The sequence below is a fragment of the Erinaceus europaeus genome, chromosome 14 (genome assembly GCF_950295315.1).
Source record: "Erinaceus europaeus chromosome 14, mEriEur2.1, whole genome shotgun sequence".
Taxonomy (NCBI): domain Eukaryota; kingdom Metazoa; phylum Chordata; class Mammalia; order Eulipotyphla; family Erinaceidae; genus Erinaceus; species Erinaceus europaeus.
The window spans coordinates 18,812,657-18,822,157 of NC_080175.1; the positions used below are offsets into that span (position 1 = coordinate 18,812,657).

A 9,501-nucleotide genomic window follows, 5' to 3' on the forward strand; every position below is an offset into this window, starting at 1 on the left:
GGACTCTTGAGATTTCTTCAATATTTCTTCTTGTTGGTTTAACCACTTTATATAGTATGTTATGAGATCCCTCTCTCAGTATTTTTCAAGTTACTGACCACTCTTGCCTGGACTGACTTGTGTCTAAGTAAGGTACTTAAGTGGTTCACAGTTGTGGAAATTGACAGTTGTTTCAATATTATTTTAATCCCTGAGTTGGAACATAGTGGCTTAAAAACCTCTTTTGTTCTTTTTCTTCCCTGTAGGCTATGGGAGCCTGAGGGCTTTTAAACTGTAAGTAGACTTTTTAGTTTAATCCTTCACTCCTGACCAAAATATAAAGCAGGGTGGGGCAGAGATTATCCAGTGGTTATGCAAAAAGACTCTCACAGCCCCACAGGTAGGTCACCTAGGTATGGATCTTCTCCTGAGTTTCCTTATTAGTTCTCTGTCCCCTGGTGTCAGCACAGGGCCTCCCCACGATGCTCCAGTTTCTTAGATCAGTAGCAATGGAAACTAACAGTTGCATTTGGTGAGTCTTAGGGGAGTCCTCTCCTACCTTCAGCCATCTTTTTGTTGATGAAACAGACTGGAGGTGGTGTCTCAGTAAACTGCCTGACTGTTACCAGCCACTTAATCTCTCCCAAAGTGCCTTTCTGTTCATGAGCCACACATATTTGCACTCAGCAGTGATTTGGTGGGTTCATGAAGTCGTTCTAGTCCTGTCTTGTTGAGGTCCTAGATGATCTCCTTTGATATTCCCAGGAGAGGATAGGAGAGAAACACAACTGCTGCTCCTCCGTAGCCCCGCCTTGGGGAAATTAAATTATACAAGAATACCTGTTTTATTTCTTCCAGTTATATCTGAACCTATGATTATATCAATAGCAATTTCAATAAGGAATATCTTTTTTTTCTCATGATTTTATGGGGGGAGGAATGGATTATAGTACACATGTTGGCTTTGGGTACAATTACTTATCTCCCCATCATAGGTGTCTGGAAACCACTCTCAACCTCATCTTAGAGTTTTTTCTACTGTCATACACCACTGCGTTATCTGCCAGCAGGACAGGGTCATGCATAAACCCCAAAGATTACTCAGAGAGACATAAGTTATGTGTCTGAGATCCTGAAGGTGTCTACATCGAATGTACACCTCTAAAGGAAGGGGACATACAATGGAACAGTCTCTTAAGGGCCAGAACCTTTTTTGTAATAAGTTTACAATACATCTAAAATTCTAGGTTACAAATGAGTTGATTCAGGAGGCAGCAGGACAAACAAAGGTACAGGGGTAAACAACTTTAGGACGCAAGAAGCAGTAACTCGCTCTATATCTAAATAAGCATCTAGATTGTCATTGTTGCAGTAAATTACTGATTCACCACATCCATATCCACAGTCAGTTTACCCAGGAGCTTCTGTATCCTGGTGTTTTTTCCATCCATGTTTGAGATTTACAAATAACATTATTGGGTACAGAGTCCTCCAGATTCTGGGTTAGGTATTAAGTATACTCAAGTAAGAAATTATCAGATATCTAGTTGGAATGTGCTGCTACAGTACATAAAGGCTCCTCCATGAACCCAGCCCCATCCCTGCCTTCTTTCCTGAGTCCTTTGCTTTGGGGCCATACACCAAGCCCCTAGTCCAATCTTTTTGAGGTGCACTTGAAGTAGATTCAGATGTTTCTTCATTATCTCTGTGACTCTGAAGGTTACAGAGTTTAAAATGGGGCATATTCAACTTTACTATAGATCAGAAGTTGGAATTATAGTTTGCAGTGTGCATCTGTTAGTGAGAAACTCAGATGATTAAGCCTGTCATAATCTATTTTAGAAAGAAAACTTCGTAGCACCAAAAGCCTCTGTCTAAAGGAAATTTTGCAGCTCTCTTTTTTTAGTCAATTTTTCTTACAGGAGTATATTTTGTATTTTTACAAAAACTTAGGAAACACCTTTCCAAAGTATTTTAAAGAAATATCTTAGAGAGAGGGGAAGGGGAAGAGAGAGAGAGAGAGAGAAGAGCCAGGCATCACTCAGCTGTGGCATATGCAGTATAAGGGACTGAACCTGAGACCTCAGGAGTGTGAGTCTGTGCTGTACTACAGATGGGAGAGGTATCTTTCCCTTCTTGGTGCCTACAACCTTTATTTATACACCTCAGCTGCCTTCTTGGGGTACATATTCTTCTTCATACCACTTCATACACAATGTGTATGTAGGTATGTTTTTGCTATAAAATATTATACTAATTATCACATTTACTTGTTAAAATAAACACAGGTGTAACATAGACACATAAATGAACTGTAGGTTACCAACCCCATATAACCCATCTGTAATTAAAAAAATAATTAGATAAATTCATCTGCTTCCTATCATACACATGTTGACTTTATCACTATTCTTGACATTTAAGAACAGTTGACATTTTTTATACTAACTGTCACTCACAAAAACTCTGGAGAGAAATTGATTTGCCTTGCAATACAATTTTGCCAACATTTGGTATGTTGCTGTATTTTTTTAAACAAATTTAAATCTGAGTATGATGAATTTCTTATCAATTTTTCCATTTTACCAGCCTGGTATTATTGAGATTTATCTTCATTTATATTTTATAGACACTACTGAAATAATATATCATATAATGGTGGTACAATAATGGAACCTATTATTTTTGTAGTTATCTTTGAAAAGAAGACAAAAAAATCACACAGATTACATTTCTCTTCTAATGTTACTCAGAGGTAAAGGTTGAAATAGACAATAACCTTTAGAACCAATTTAATATAATTGTACCAATTTCCCCCATGACTAGTTGCAATTATCCCACCATGAGATAGCACATGTCATTGCCAAGAGAACTTGATTTACTTTTATATTTTTCAAAGATTTAAATTTTAACCCTGTCTTGTTTAGGAATCATTGTTTCTTCAGTCTCTTAGTTCAAAATGTTATTTGCATCACTTTGTGGGAGAGGGAAACATGTTTCAAAAGCATCTTTATTGACTATGACTTTTTAATTATACAAGAAATCACTTGTTCCTGCTAAATTGTGGCTCTAGATTAAAAATGAAATTGCCATATATCACATACAATAAATAATTCTTTTTTGCTGTTTATCCTACCAGATTTAAAAAATAGATATTGCACACTTTAAGCCACAATTCCCTGTAATGCTATGACAATTTTTATTTTATTATTATTTATTTTCTCAGTTGGAATTATGTAGAGTGAGCATCTTTTATGTCCATAAATGTGGGCCAGTGCTGTCATTTCTACTCTGTGTGTCTGCTTGTTATGTAAGCAACCCATCTTGTTAATGTATAACATTAGTGCAATGCCAGAATTGTTCACTGTTAACATATAAATTATTCTTTGATTGTCAGAACTTTTCCATTCAAGCTTAGTTTATTTAGGAGTTACGGGGAGGTGGGGGTGGAGGTGGTACAACGGGTTAAGCCAGATCGTAAAAATCCTGCCCTTATATATACTCGCCAAGTAGGGTGGAAACAGGATGTGACATAGAGAGGGTGGAGCGAAAAAAGACTGGTGGAAATCAGGGTGTACTAGGAGAGGGGGCGGAGCAAAAAGACATCATGAACCAGTGGGGATTAAACCAATGCCCTGCAGGCAGGGTGGTACTTAGTTAACAATGGTTATGTAAATAGAATACAGTGTTAAGCAGGGGGGATTAAACCAATGGAACAGAAGGGGTTTTAGAAGCAGAATTAGAAGCATACCAACAAGGGCCCACATTATATTTATACATTTATATGTATATGTATATTTATATTTTTATATTTATATTATTTATCACCAGAGCCTGTGTAACCTCTAAGCCCCTATTGGTCTGAGCTTATAGCTCATGGTCACAGATGGGAACTTTGCAGGCTGCGCTTATTTCAGGTCCAATCTTTTTTGATTGGCAGGGCAGGATACTCCAGCCTCCCTTGGGAGACTGGGGCTAACCCTACTGTCGTTGCTTTATGGTGAGGACAAGGTCCTGGGAGGCCACAAGATGCCATTCCTGATGGAAGTGACCAGTGGTGGTGGAGAGAGACCTGGAAACTTCTTTTTGTTTGCATACACTATGTCCCACCCTCCTGCCACCAGTCACTGCAGAACTTCCTGGATCAACACAGAACTTCCTCAGAAAGGAGGTATAAACTCTCAAATTCAACAGTTCAAGCAGGAACATGAACTTAAACCCAATCTCCAACTTTGCTTCAGGAACTGGGAATCTGACTGGGTTTTCTTTTTTAATTAATTAATTAATTTGATAGGCTAGAGAGAAATTGAGAAAGAAGGGGAAGATAGAGAGGTAGAGACATCTGCAGCACTGCTTCACCACTTGTGAAGCTTCCCTTCATGTAGGTACTAAGGGCTTGAACCTGGGCCCTTGCTCTCAATAAGAAGTGTGATCAAACAGGTGGGCCACCATTATCTTACATATCAATTCTGAGAACACACTTTCTTAATACCCGGCAGCTACAATAGGTACCCCCAAGAGCGGTACTTAAGTGTCCGTCTCTTATTTCTATGATCCAGACACCCGGAATTACATACATCTGAAGCCCTGTTGATTTTTCACTGGCAACTGAAATGTTTCCTATTACTTTTCTCAAAGTTGTTGGACAGCAGACTGCTTCTGTGTATTGTTGTGGAATCTCTCCTGAGATTTCAATCACCAGTCTGGAATGAAGTAGTTTTGAGTCTTACAGTGAGCCACACAGGCTGACCACCTTTAAGTTAATGATATCTGTCTGGGAAGTACTTACTCAGGAGCTTTTTCAACTCTTAGATGTTTCATTTTCCACTATCTGATTGCCTCCCTCCAAATAGATTGGATCCAAATCCTCCTGTCAATGTCTGCTTCTGGGAAAACCTAAGCAAAATAACTCTGGCCTAAATACATTTTTCAGGACTCTCTTGCCTATAGAGTGAAGTTCATGTTCCTGACTTAAAAAAATATATTTATTTATTCCCTTTTGTTGCCCTTGTTGTTTTTTTTATTGGTGTAGTTATTATTGTTGTCATTGTTGTTGGATAGGACAGAGAGAGAAATGGAGAGAGGAGAGGAAGACAGAGAAAGACACCTGCAGACTTGCTTCACCACCTGTGAAGGGACTCCCCTGTAGGTGGGGAGCAGGGGGCTCAAACCAGGATCCTCGTGACGGTCCTTGCGCTTTGCACCACTTGCACTTAACTCGCTGCGCTACTGCCCGACTCGTATTCCTGACTTTTTACAGTCCATTGTGAAGGACCCTAATCATCATTGTTTTTTAAAATAAAATTTTAGTGTTCAGATGAATGTAGCAGTGGAACAGTGCAGGACTTGCATGTGTGATGCCCAGTGTTCAAACCTTGGCATCTATTTCTCTATTTTTTGTTAATAATTGAAATTTTGAAAAGTATATATTTTTAAATTTATGTAACATTTATGTTTAAGGAGAGCAGCAGTATGATTTGACATCTGTATACACTCATCACAACAACCACCAAACGTTTAATTTCCATCCATTAGAACAAAATGAACTCTCTTTTTTATTTAATTTTCTATTTATAAAAAGAAAACGCTGACCAACCCGTAAGATAAGAGGGGTACAACTTCACACAATTCCCATCACCAGAACTCTGTATCCCATCCTCTCCCCTGATAGCTTTCCTATTCTTTAACCCTTTGGGAATATGGACCCAAGGTCATTGTGGGATGCAGAAGGTGGAAGGTCTGCTTCTGTAATTACTTCCCCTGAACATGGGCGTTGACAGGTTGATACATACTTCCAGCCTATCTTTCTTTCCCTAGTAGGGAAGGCCTCTGGGGAAGCAGAGCTCCAGGACATATTGGTGGGGTTGTCTGTCCAGGGAAGTCTGGTTGGCATCATGCCAGCATCTGGAACCTGGTGGTTGAAAGAGAGTTAACATACAAAGCCAAACAAATTGCTGAACAATCATGATGTACCTTTAGGCTGGAATAGTGCAGATGAAAAGTTGGGGGGCCCCTCCATTTTGTAGATAGCTAGCAGGTATATTTTAGTTATATTCCAAAGGGCCTGTGGCTATACCAGTGTTTTTTTTTTTTTTTTTCCTGAGCTTGAAATCTGATATGCAAGTGGATCCTAATTAATGTCTGGGAAGTTGGTGTCATGGCTGACAGAAGGAACAGAAAGCTGGATCAGGGAAGAGAATAGCTCCCAAATGTGGGAAAGGTGTATAAATACTGTTGACTGTAAACCCCATCAATTTGATGTGATCTGGGGCCCATATTCAGCTTAGGAGCCTATGTGACCTCTGCATCCCTGTAGATCTGAGCTCATATTCTGTGGTCATTAGTAGGAACATTTCAAGCTGTCCCTGTATCAGGACCCATCTTCCTCAGGTGTAACATAGAGTATGTTGTCCAGCCTCCCTTCAGAGGATGGAACATTCTCTACCACTGTTGATCCAAGTTGAGGGCAAGGTACTATGGGGGGCCCTGCAAAGGGGTCTATTTTGTTGTTCTTGTTAGAGATGACTGGTAATAATGGAGAGAGGGAATTATTTGAGGTCTAGGTCCATCATGTCTGTTTGGGAATCTCAGGAGTCCCTGAATAGGACCCCAGCTGATGGGGTGGCCTGATAGTGACTAAAGAGTCATCGTTAAAGTATGCCAGTCTCTTGCCCTTATTCAGCTTTTGCAGACCTTGCTTTGATGAGGTTAGCTTTTGAGTGAGTAAGAGAACTGTAATAGGAAATAGGTGAGGAGAGTATCTACGTCTATGTGGACACTATTTCATTATGAACTTGATACTGACTCACTACAGACTATTGTGTATTTTTGCTTTCAGGTACATATTTTCCCCTAATTTATGGATACATGTGAACATATGCTCTATCTTACGAGACCTGGTCTATATCTAGGTTTTGGGATTTTGTTAGGAAGTGAACCTCCTGGAATGGAGGCTATTCATTAATAAAAACTGGTGGGAGATTTTTAAAAATGAATTTGTGTAGGATACACATATTAAAAAAAATAATCTGTGTAAGATGGCAATTTGGAAGGAGTTCTGCAGAATAGCTTTGGCTGCATATTTGGAGAGAAGCAGCTTCTCACACATTCACAGAGGACCGCTGAACTCTTAATAGCAAGTCACTATTAATTTGAGATGAGACTTCATAATGCTTGAGTGTAACATTAGCTTTGATTTTCACCACAGAGATGACATTGGGTTACCTTTTCTTCTCGCTTTCGAATTTTCCCTTCTCTCTTCAGATTCTAGCGATTGTTCTTCCTGGAAACACATTAGTCAAAGTTATCTGATCATTTAGTCCCTGGGAATGTGGTGTGCTAGGATGCACTATGCATCCAGTGCTGTAGAAATTAGAGATTGAATGACCTACTGTAGCCAGCCCTATTAAGCTGGGAGATTCCTTCTCAGGTTTATGTGGAGATCTGAGGGAAGGCTGATGCTTTCCCTAATTGTGGAAAGAGCATCACAAAGAATAGTGTATCGAGTGCAAGCTGTAATTTGATTGACTGGTGTGTTTTCTCAGTTTAGACAAGCCTTAGCCCTGTGCCATGCTTCACCCTTGACAACAATTTTCTCCTGACATGCCTCGTCTTTTTGAAGGATTTGTGGAGGAGGACTGATTTTTGCTACAAAAAACCACCCGATTTTAACAAGCTATTTACTATGTGCTTGTTAGATGCTGATCACTGTGCTAGATGCTCTAAGACATTAAGAGATGACTAAGACATTCTCTAGCCCTTAGGCTGATTATACTCTCATGGGGGAGGTCTCAAGATAATTCATACTATAAAAGATGAGGCATATCAGACCAACCATGTGAGAGGTTAATTACTCAGAGAACTGCACTGAGATAGAATTACAGCAGACTGGCTAACTTGGATTTATCTTTTACACATATTCTTGCTCTTAAGGAAATTCTAAATCTGAGTTTTCATTAAGGACCTGGAAAGAGGTTAAGAGAAGGGGGCTTGGCCAGCCTCTGATGTGATTGCCATCTCTCATCAGGGAATTAGCTCAGCACAGATGGCTACAGGGGAGTGAGCCAGTATTACCTCAGAATCCACAGTAAGTCAGAGATTTTTGTATGCTTTACCACTTGCAATCAAATTAGAAGGCATGCCAAAAGGTTTGAGGTAGTTATTGTTATACCTATAGCTGAAAATCAGGCAATTGATATTTAGAAAAGCTGGGCATTGGGCAGGGCAGTGGCACTCCCGGTTAAGTGCACATAGTACTAAGTGTAAGCCCCTTGCCCCCCACCTGTAGCAGAGACACTTCATGAGTGGTGAAGAACGTCTGTAGATGTTTTTTTCTCTTCCTTTTCCCTTGCTATTTCTGTATGTCCTGTAAAATAATAAAATAAAATAAAATAAAATAAATAAAATAAAGGCAGCTGGGAGAGGTGGATTTGTAGTGCTGGCACCAAGCCTCATCAATAACCCTGGTGGCTAAAAGATAAAAACAAAACAAAAATTTAAAAGAAAGAAAGAAAAAAATCTGAGTAATCATGAAATTATGAGTCAAATTTTGGTGGGGCCATCTTTTTTTTTTTTAATTTCCTTATTGGAGGATTAATGCTTTAGAGTAGACAGTAAATGTAGTAGTTTGCATATGCATAACATTTCTCAGTTTTCAGCATAACAATACAACCCCCACCAGGACCTGGACACTCACCCCACCTGGGTAGGGCCATCTTTAAACCAAAGTAAAAACTTCCTTTTGTAGATCTTGAGTTCTCTGACTTGTAGAGAAGAATCTAGGCTTCTGTAGTTATAGAAATCTATAGGTAAGAAGTATCTTGGTGATTAGCATTGTTCTAAAATTATCACCCAGAGTTCTTAAAAGTACAGAGTATATGTGCTGACATTTGTGGATTAGAAATTTTTTATTTGGAGTTGTACCCCTCTTATCCTATGTTTTTTTGTCAGTGTTTCTTTTTTATAAATAAAAATAAAAAAAAAGATACTACAAATTTTTTTTTTTCTATTTGTAGACAACTATCATATGTGAGTTTGGCACGAGGCGTTCTAATGTATTATCATTTCTATGAAGAGTTTACACTTTAGTTTTTTTTTTTTTAATTTAAGAAAGGATTAATTAACAAAACCATAGGGTAGGAGGGGTACAACTCCACACAATTCCCACCACCCAATCTCCATATCCCACCCCCTCACCTGATAGCTTTCCCTTTCTCCATCCCTCTGGGAGCATGGACCCAGGGTCATTGTGGGTTGCAGAAGGTAGAAGGTCTGGCTTCTGTAATTGCTTCCCCTCTGAACATGGGCGTTGACTGGTCGGTCCATACTCCCAGTCTGCCTCTCTCTTTCCCTAGTAGGGTGGGTCTCTGGGGAAGCGGAGCTCCAGGACACATTGGTGGGGTCTTCAGTCCAGGGAAGCCTGGCCGGCATCTTGATGACATCTGGAACCTGGTGACTGAAAAAGAGAGTTAACATACAAAGCCAAACAAATTGTTGAGCAATCATGGCCCCAAAGCTTGGAAT

At 39.5% G+C, this 9,501-nt stretch overlaps 1 long non-coding RNA gene across 1 annotated transcript; it reads right to left on the reverse strand.

Annotated features, from left to right (window-relative positions):
- Window positions 1-5,404: 5,404 nt before the first annotated feature.
- Window positions 5,405-9,110, reverse strand: LOC132532759 (uncharacterized). The gene is made up of 2 exons (XR_009544675.1): window positions 8,053-9,110; window positions 5,405-5,890 (listed from the first exon to the last, which is right to left on the reverse strand). It is a non-coding gene; the product is annotated as an uncharacterized LOC132532759 (long non-coding RNA).
- Window positions 9,111-9,501: the final 391 nt, after the last annotated feature.